Source organism: Urtica dioica, chromosome 10 (assembly GCF_054948205.1).
Source record: "Urtica dioica subsp. dioica isolate 48M chromosome 10, U.dioica_male_clone48M_v1_H2, whole genome shotgun sequence".
Classification (NCBI taxonomy): domain Eukaryota; kingdom Viridiplantae; phylum Streptophyta; class Magnoliopsida; order Rosales; family Urticaceae; genus Urtica; species Urtica dioica.
In genome coordinates this window covers 6,189,758-6,200,499 of record NC_142765.1, presented here as the reverse complement: position 1 = coordinate 6,200,499, position 10,742 = coordinate 6,189,758, and the positions used below count along the sequence as shown (strand labels likewise).

The 10,742-nt window shown below is 38.5% G+C and overlaps 1 pseudogene; it reads left to right on the top strand.

Moving 5' to 3' along the window:
- Positions 1-1,959: 1,959 nt before the first annotated feature.
- Positions 1,960-2,051, top strand: LOC149383272 (small nucleolar RNA R71; annotated as a pseudogene).
- Positions 2,052-10,742: the final 8,691 nt, after the last annotated feature.

The window sequence follows — 10,742 nt, the reverse complement described above, 5'->3', positions numbered from 1 at the left end:
TCAACTCTTTAGTGGAGTCAGTTGGCATTAAGCTAAACTTGGAAAAGGTTTTTGGACTTTTGAGTCCAAGTGTTTAGCTCAAGCTTTGTTCATTTGGGTCCAGGAGGTCACTGTCACGAATCACAGCGATAGGAATAGTTAAACTGGAAGCTAAGTCAAAACAAGAACGAAAATAGTTAAAAGGGTATTTTTGTCTTTTGAGACAAAGGATGAAATGAATGTCAATAAATTTTTTGACAAGTTCATTTGATGACTTAATGTCACTCGGCCATAACTTGATTATTGGGCCTTGTGGATTAATTTCATTTCATAAGAATTTTATTGAAAATTCTAAATGGGCCTTTTCTTATGTTGTCATGAACAAGTGAAGAAAATTCTAGAAGCCTTTCTAGAAGATTTGGGCGCCTACTACCCAAGAGGAAAGAGAATTTATTTTGTGCATAAATGTATTTAGATACTTGCCAAAAGAAAAAGAGGGAACAAACTTCCTATGCATGGCATAAGGGAATTTCGGCCATAAGGGTCAAGAGAGAAGCAAATAAAAGAGGAAACAAATCCAAGGACTTGCTTGGCAAGTCTTGGCCGTGTGCCTCATAGAAGAAAAGGGGAAATTGGCTCATTAATATGTGATATTCTATAGAAGAGGAAACTACCTTATTGAAGGTAAGACCTCTCCTATAAAAATAGGAGCCTCATTTCCTCACATTTCAATTCATCCAGGTTTAAGAGATTTGAGAGACTCTCTCTCTAGAACTTGTGGCCGAAAATCCTCTCTCTCTCTCTAGTTTATTTTCGATTTTTCTTGTTTTGGCACCTAGGTCCTCACTCGACCTAGTGTTTAGCTCTGCGACTTCAAGACTCGTTCTTAAGTCGTAGTGTTTAAAAGTGCCCACTCACTGATTCCTTTTATTTCGAGTGATTTAGTGATAGAAACTATCGTGGTTGCTCGAGGTGCCGAGGAAATAAAGAGAGACGTGCTGCGAGGGGAGACGAACGTTGCAAACTTTCCAAAAGCTTCTTCAAGCTTCAAGCTTCAAGAAAGGTTAGTAAACTCTTAGCTCATATTGATTTTTAATTACATGTACTTGCTTCTTTGTCTAGGTTAGTAAAAACTGTTTTTACTTGAAAAGAAATTTTTTAAAATTCCGCCGCTTCTCGAAGTGTTTAATCTTTTTCTTAAACTCTAGATCAATTCCAACACACTATTGACAACATTTGACCCACTTGTGTCTCAATGTTCCGGATCAACGCCATTTGATTTTGAAGCGCGGTTTCTTGATTTTGCATGATTGCCGTTGTCCTATTCATTTATGCTAGGAACATGTCATTTGGCTCGATCTTGGGCGTGGGCTGAATTGGTTGTTGTTGAGGTTGGAACCCCCGTTGTTGTTGTGGCTGCCCTTGGTTTTTGTTTTGGTACGCCGGTGAAGGTCGATTGTCCCCGAACCCTTGTGGTTGTTGTTGAGGTCCTCTCCATCCTTGATTGTTGTAATTGTTGTTTCGACCTCCATTGTTGTAGTTGTTGTTGGCGTTGTGATATTGGCCCCGATTATTGTAGTTGTTGACGTAGTTGGCTTGCTCGGCGTGTACATCATTGACTTAAGGACAATCGTCGGTGAGTGAGCCCTATTACACCAAAAGCATGGCTCCGGTGTGGCTTGTGTGACCTTGGCTTCCACTTTCATCACCTTGAGCTGTTTGTTAAGCTCCGCCATTTGTGCTAGCACTTCTTTCATCATCTTGTCTCCGGTTGTGGTAGCGTGTGCGGTCGCGGGACCGGGCTTCATGAGTCTTTTTTCTACCGGACATTGCTCGTTGGAATGCGCCAATTCTTCAAGCAAGTCATGGAATTCCAATGGCGTCTTAGTTAGCACGGTGCCTCTCGCGACGGTGTTAACTAAGGTCTTTATCGAGGTGAGGAGACCATAGTAGAATGTTTGTAGTTGGTCCGGCAAGGCTATCCCATGGTGAGGGCATTTCCTCATCATTTCTTTAAAGCGTGCCCACGCCTCATGCAAGGACTCCCCCTCCTACTGCCCGAAACTGTGGATCGCATTCTTCAAACGGGCTGTCTTCTCGAATGGGAAGAACTTTGCAAGAAATTTAGCACAAAGTTCCTCCCAAGTGGTGATGGAGTCGGCGGGCAAGGATTGAAGCCAAATCTTCGCTCGGTCGCGAAGGGAAAATGAGAACAAGAGGAGACGGATTGCGTCGACGCTGATGTTCTGGACGTGGAATGTGCCGCATAGCTCGTTGAAGTTGGCGAGGTGCTCGTTCGGGTCTTCGGTTGGGCCTCCAATGAATTGGTTTTATTGAATCATGTTGATCATCCCGGTTTTGATTTCGAAGCCCCGGTTCTCAATGGCTGGACTAACAATAGCCGGACGATACCCATTTGTGGTAGGTAGGACGAAGTCGAGAAGAGGTCTCTCCTCAGCCATTGTTGCTCCATCGATCCTTTGTTGTTTTCCTTCCGGTTTCGTTTGCACTTCTTTTCGATTTCGGGATCGATCGGTAAGAGGCTTGATTCACTGTCTTTAAGCATACACCTTCGCAAGTAAACACGAAAATAGATGAGAAAACAAAAATAAAAGAGAGTTCAAATAAAATCTTATGAATCGAATTGCAATTTAAAAGTAATCCCCGGCAACGGCGCCAAAAACTTGTTGCGAATTTTCTCGCACACGCAAGTGCACGTGGTCGCAATAGTAATAAATCGTAAGAACAACTCGATCCCTCGAGGACTAACTAAATAAGGAATCTGATAATCACAAGCTAATATAGAACTAAAGATAGTTGATGTAATTGTTGTCACAAAAATTCATTAACAAGTCACAAAATTAAACAAATAAATGCACAAAATTTCTAATGGATGAAGGGAAGGACTATGGTTCACGGGTTCACACAACAACTTGGATTCGCTGAAACAAGCTATTGAGATTCACATTTTTCACTACTCATACTCACTTTAATAGAATTGATAGATCTCTCTCAAGCATCTAACAACCTAAACTGATACCGGAATATCATCTCTCGATCTCAACTCCGAACAAGCACGGTTAGCATTAGAAAAACAAGAGTATTCTCACGAGTCTAAAACAACCTAGCTATATCTAGCCTAGGAATGAATTCTAGTAACCCACACAAAAACACAACAACCTAATCTTTCTCAACACTACTACAAATGTTGGATTACACAACGGAACACAGTACCGTTGTGGAATCTATATGCTTCCACAACAGTATAGTTGTACCGTTGTGGAATGTCCGGGATTCCACAACGGGTCACTGTACTGTTGTGGAATGTCCGAGTTTCCACAAAGGTACAACTGTACCGTTGTGGAATCTTTATGCTTCCACAACGGTACTGTGGTACCGTTGTGCAATCCCGGACATTCCACAATGGTACAGTGACGCGCTGTTGGATCTCGCCGCGGCCAAGGCATCAACTCGCCGCGGCCAAACTCTTCCACAACGGTACAGTGTACCGTTGTGGGAGAACTGTAAAACCAAACATTTTGTCGCGGCGAGCTTAAGCCTTGGCCGTGGCAAAATGTTTCAACAACGGTACAATAACCCGTTGTGGAAACATTTCGCCGCGGCCACGTATAGTTTTGGCCGCAGCGACATGTCGCAGACTGGAACTTAAAAACTTCCCTCTCGATTTTTTTTCAGAAATTTCATTCTCTTCTTCTTCTTCTCTCTCTCTCTCTCCCCGACCCAAACCCACTATCTCTCTCTCTCTCTCTCTCTCCAACCCACGCCCACTCGCCGCCCCTCCTTCTTCCTCCACCGCCGTCGCCGCCCTTTCTCTCTTCTTCTTCTCCGCTCTTCTCTGTTCTTCCTCCGCCCTTCTCTTCTTCTCACCTTTTTTTCTTCCCCGCCCTTCTTCTTCCCCGCAACCCTCTCCTTCTTCTCCGCCCTTCTTCTTCTTCCCCGCCCTCCTTTTTCTTCTCCCCCGTCCTCAGTTTCTTCTCCGCCCCTTCTTCTTCTCCGCCCTCCTTCTTCTTCTCCGCCTCTCCTTCTTCCAAACCCACCAAACCAACTCTTCACAAACCCACCAAACATTCCGACCCACCCCCACACAAACCCACAAACCTTGCCTCCGACCACCACCCACATCTCCGACAACTTCATTACATCACCACACCCCATGCTCGTTGTCGTCACTCCCGGTAAGTATTTTTTTTATTTAATTTGTATTTTTATGTTGAAATTAGGTTAGAATTGTTTATTTGTGTCTAAATTATATAGATATTGAATATTGAATTTGATATTTATGTAAAAAATGAGTGTGGAATTGAATTTTGGTTTGAGTTTATGTTGGATTTGAGTTAGAATATTTGATTACCTTGAGTTTGAGTTGGAATTGAGTTAGAATATTAGATTGAATTTCGGTTTTAGTTTGTGTTGGAATTGTTTTGAATTGAAATTGAATTTCGGTTTAAGTTTATGTCGGAATTAGTTTGAATTGAAATTGAATTTCGGTTTGAGTTTGTATTGGAATTGGTTTGAATTGAGATTATGTTTAATTTTGTTTTTTCATAGATTATGTCTACTACAACCAAGGAAGTGGATAAAAAGGTGAAATAATTACATGTTATTTGAAGTATTTCATTTACACGAATATTTGTTTTCTAATGTTTTTTGTTGTTGTAGTAGACAACAACAAAAACCTTGCCTCCGACCACAACCCACATCTCCGACAACTTCATTGACTCACCACGCCCCATGCTCGTCGGCTTCATTCCGGGTAAGTATGTTTTTCGTTTAATTTGTATTTTTATGTTGAAATTAGGTTTGAATTGTATATTTGTGTCTAAATTATATAGAAATTGAATATTGAATTTGATATTGATGTAGAAAATGAGTGTGGAATTGAATTTTGGTTTGAGTTTATGTTGGATTTGAGTTAGAATATTTGATTACATTGAGTTTGAGTTGGAATTGAGTTAGAATATTAGATTGAATTTTGGTTTAAGTTTGTGTTGGAATTGTTTTGAATTGAAATTGAATTTCGGTTTAAGTTTATGTCGGAATTAGTTTGAATTGAAATTGAATTTCGGTTTGAGTTTGTATTGGAATTGGTTTGAATTGAGATTACATTTAATTTTGTTTTTTCATAGATTATGTCTACTACAACCAAGGAAGTTGATAAAAAGGTAAATTAATTACATGTTATTTGAAGTATTGAATTTACACGAATATTTGTTTTCTAATGTTTTTTGTTGTTGTGCGTATAAGGATTTTTTTCGGATTTCAAGCTTGACAACCAAGGAGCCCGAAGTAACAGTCAATCAAAGTTTACGTACAATTGAAGAAGTCATATACACCGGATAACTTAGAAAAAGTTCAAGAAGAGTGGGTATTTTACGTACAAACTTTTATAGAATATGAATATTAGTTTGATTTTGGATGATATAGATATTTGTTTTGGATGTTTTTTTATATATATTTAGTTTTGAATGTTATGAATATTTTGTTTTGGATATATAATTTCATTTCAGGTTTTTTAATTAGAAAACTATAAAAATAACTCTCAGGTACGATTTCGCCGCGGCTACGTGACATTCATACAAGCATTAATCATAGTTATGGATTAAGTAAAAGTGATGAGAAAAACAACAACCTAACAATTCTAATATCATGAATCGTATATCGTAATGAACCCGCTACACCATAGCGCTACATGAGACTAGTTCATATTAATAACCATGACGATAAAAATACTTAAAGATGAACACAAGAACAACACATCAAGAAACATCATAAGCATATGGAGAACTTGAATTAAAAATATAAGAGTTTAGAGAATAGAACACTTTGATTAGGATTGTAGCAATGGTAGAACTCTGCAGCTCTATCATTCTCTTTAAATTGGAGCCACAAAGTATGAACAAGTCTGGAAAATTTAGGAAAAACTAAAGAAAAATCTAAGAATCAAAAGATGTTTTTGATGGCTCCCACAAAATCTCACTCCATGCATGCCTTCTTCTGAGTACATTGGTCTTTTTAATGTTGAATGGGCTTGTTTTCAGTGCAATACAAGCCTTCAAATCTCATCCAATGGCTGAGAATCGCTAAAAAAATGAAGATAACGAAGTCTGTCAGGACGACCGCGCGCCGCGCGGTCCTTCTTTTCCCTTCCGCGCGGTTCGCGCGTAAGACTCTGTGGCTTTTGATGCAGAATTCCCATTCCGCGCGGCGCGCGAAATGGACCTCGCGGCGCGCGGAGTTGGAAAAAATGTTTTCTTCGCTTCTTTTCTTCGTTTTTGCTCCGTTTTGACTCCGATTAGCTTATTTTTCCATATTGAGACCCCAAACACTAGTAAAACCCATATAGACCTGAAAATCCATCAAAAACACTCTAGAGATAATTAAAATCCATGAGGACTCGTTGGTTTTAAGCTCGGGAAATAGGAGTTTACGCGTGATTAAAGCACCTATCATTGGTTGAATTTTTCAATTTGCTTCGAGTGATTTTTTGCTTTCTCTTAGATCCCTATTTATAGTAGTAGAATAGAGATAATGTAGGAAGCTCCTAGAGATATTTTAGGAAGCTCCTAGAGATATTTTATTTTGCTTTATCATTTCCTATTTTATAGTTAAGCATGAACCATTGGATCTTGACCACAAATCCTATTTTTTCTCCCATCCATTGATCAAAATCTAGGATATTCTATTTTCTTATTTCTCTCCTTTATTTAAGGAATCTATATATTTGAGAACAATGACGACAATTTCTTATTTCTTTATTTCATGGAGGGAATATCTCTACCATTATTATTCTCCTAGATATTAGAAAATTAATTATGAGAGAGACTAAATGAAAATATCTTATTTCCTTATTTAATTGAGATAGAATATCTCAACCATTATTATTCTATCTTTGATTTATTTAGTTACTTGATTTCTTTTCCACAAATCTAGCAACTAATTAAACAGAGAATATTGGGTAATTAATACCCATAGTATGTGTCCAACTTAGCTGCTATTAGGCCTAGGAATTTCGAATTTTACAGTGTCCACAAGGCCTAACTTAAAATTCAAAAAATTATTTATTTACTTGATCCAACAATAAATTAATAACCAAATAATTAATTATTTACTTGATCCAACAATAAATAATCAATTCTACCATAAATAACTTTTTATTTAGCAAATGCCCATATTTCTGAATTAATGCTGCTAATACCTTTTACAGCTCTGAGATTGTAATAATAATAAATAATTTTTATCTTTATTATTACTAGAGAGTTCTCATCCGCTTTAGTCAAAGACGAACCGGGGACTATGGACTTAGTAACAAAAGCTCCTACAAATCCGATTAAAAGACGAAATAGTCCTTTCTCTTTTCAATCGATTCGTTCAATCTTGTTCAGTACTCCACAATGTAATCCAAGATTGCACTATCCTTATTACTAGAATTATATTTACTCATCGTGACGAGTGTCCACTAATCTAGTCAGTTCGTGATCAAGTTCCTCCAGGTTCAACCCGTATCGAGTAAGGTCAATTATTCTGTTATACCTTTCTCGATACATATATACCGGAATAAACACTTAGGTGAGTGAACATTGACCTTCTTTCAGGAAAGCTGGATTCCATATATGTCGACCACGTTATTCTCATATCACATTTCGGATTCCAAAGACATAAGTATCCCAGCGTCTTAGTAGCCTTTAGCGAATGAGTCAAAGAACCCGGCGATATGACCTAAAAGTTGATGATCACTTCAGGATTTAGATCAAGTCTCACTGTGACCATCATAGCAACCCTGGTTAGTGTGTCGTAACGGTACTTAAATGATACATCAATAACCAAAATCTGTCCAAGCCGTACACTTACCACAAGTGCAGAATGCTCCCACAAAGTGATCAACCTTCACTTGTGTTCCACATATATGATTTTAGATACATCTATCCAGGCATGTATCAATCATCCACCATGTCTTAGCTCACCGCCCGAACTCAGATGCCCAACATGTGATTTAGTTTAATGCGGAGGCTATGGATGATAGTTGTTATTGATTCTGATTCCGAAAACAACCCACTAATCATATGATGCTAATAAAGTAAATTTCTTATCCAATTCAGTAATCATTTATGTTTATTTATTATCTTTAGTGGGCAATATTCCTAACAGCTGTCACCGATAAACACGACATGAAGATCAAATTTGGAAAACCCTTGAAAAGAGTCGATAATCAGGCCGGAAATTCTTCTTTCAAGGGCTAACTTGGTGATCTTAGAGTAGACATTCCTCCACACTCAGTCGTGATGCCCACGCGAGATGAAAAAATGTCAGCTGTACGAGGAGCAATGAGAGACCTACGTGGTGCATACGATGCCTTGTCTAGGCATAGTGCCGGAGCGATCGCCCCGGAGCTTGCGTCTGTTGTCAATGGTGCCCACAACAAGAGTTGTAGTCTTTATTTTGTACATTTGATGTAATAAAGTCTCACGAATACTCTTGTTTGTAATTGCTTATTCATTAATAAAAAGTTAAAACGTTCATTCATTCTTCCTTGTATGTTTGAAGCTTTATGATAAAACATTAGTCTTTAGTCCATAAACAAACTTAACAACTTACGAAGAGACAAATGTAGATTTGAATGAACAAACTCTTCGTATTTTACTTAAAACAATATATTCGCAATCTAAGGGTCAAAGGACTATTGACCTCAGTATGATTATTAGAAGAATCTATGATGTCTGGTTATGAGGCATTGAGAGTTGGAGACTCTATAGTTCTTCTAGGTATCTTCCGAAGGTACTGAATTGACCAGTGCACTTCTAGTGACAAGATAAGAACAAACCATTTAACCTCTTATGTCTCGAAATCACTACGTATGAATTGCATCGTGCTTACCTTAATCCTGAAATGAGACATGCCATTTCACACCTTACGAATTCTCATTTGAGAAAGTCAGAGTTCCGACTCACTATGTGATTCCGAACAGGGCCTATTGGTGAAGTACTAAGTTGAGAGAATGTCATGAGTAACTTTGTGAAGTTCTCATATATATGGAATTCATGTACAAGATTGCTGAAATGCAATGTATATCACCTCATGCTTTGTTCCTTGGAGTGTGAATAAATGAACTGGCCAGTGTCCAAATTGAGTCCTGACTCTTTTGGATGAAACAATGTGACTTGTTAGCTCCTCGTCAATACATTGTTTTCAACTTATTCACAAGCGACAAAGGAGTTGAGGAAATAACAGCTAGAAGGGTAAAATGGTAATTTCATAAATCCCGACTAGCTGATGATATTCATGAAGGGTAAACATAGATAATATTCAGTGGATCCTCTCATCATAATTTGGTTGAATTCTTGAGTAGAAAATAAATTCATTTGAACCGAGAGATTTTCAGTGTCAACTCTTTAGTGGAGTCAGTTGGCATTAAGCTAAACTTGGAAAAGGTTTGTGAACTTTTGAGTCCAAGTGTTTAGGTCAAGCTTTGTTCATTTGGATCCATGAGGTCACTGTCCCGAATCACATCGAGTAGGAATAGATAAACTAGAAGCCTAGTCAAAACAAGAACGAAAATTGTCAAAATGGTAATTTTGTCTTTTGAGACATAGCATGAAATGAATGTCAATAAATTTTTTGACAATGTCATTTGATGACTTAATGTCACTCAGCCAAAATCAGATTTATTGGGCCTTGTGGGTTAATTTCATTTCATAAGAATTTTATTGAAAGTTCTTAATGGGCCTTTTTCATGTTGTCATGAACAATTGGAAAAGCTTCTAGAAGCCTTTTCTAGATGGTTTAGGCGCCCAACATACCCAAAGAAAGAGAGAATATTTTGTGCATGAATGTATGAAGATACTTGCCAAAAGAAAAAGAGGAAACAAATTTCCCCTAAGAGGAAATCAAGGTGGGCGCCCAAATGGGTCAAGGGAGAAGCAAATAAAAGAGGAAACAAATCCAAGGACTTGCTTGGCCAGTCTTGGCCGTGTACCTCATGAAAGAAAAGGGGAAATTGGCTCATCAATATGTGATATTCTATAGAAGAGGAAACTACCTTATTGAAGGTAAAGCCTTTCATATAAATAGGAGCCTCATTCCACACATTTCATTCATCCCAAGTTCTAGAGATTTGAGAGCTTCTCTCTCTAGATTGGCCGATCCTCTCTCTATCTCTCTATTCAATTTCGTTTTATTGTTTTGGCACCTAGGTCCTCATTTGACCTAGTGTTTAGCTCTTCGACTTCAAGACTCGTTCTTAAGTCGTAGTGTTTAAAAGTGCCCACACACTAATTCCTTCTTATCTTGAGTGATTTAGTGATAGAAACTTTCGTGGTTACTCGAGTTAGCGAGGAAAGGAAGAGAGACGTGCAACGAGGGAGACGAACGTTTTCAACCTTCCGAAGGCTCATCAACGTTCAAGCTTCTAAAGAGGTTAGTAAATTTACTATGCTCATATTGTTTTTATTTACATGTGCTTGCTCTTTGTCTAGGTTAGTAAAAACTGTTTTACTTGAAAAATAAAATTTTTAAAATTCCGCCACTTACCGAAGCGTTAAACTTTTTCTTAAACCCTAGATCAATTCCAACAGCGCCGACGGTCAACTAGATTGTGAGCCGCTACGGGTTGCCCTCATCGAGCTCATCGCGTACATCCGAGTACACCCTGGCCTGATCAGCCACGGCAACGATCACACGAGGATCCTTCATCTTCATCGGCTCAAGTTAATAAAGGACGTCGTGGCCCCGACCTTGATGAGCCCGGA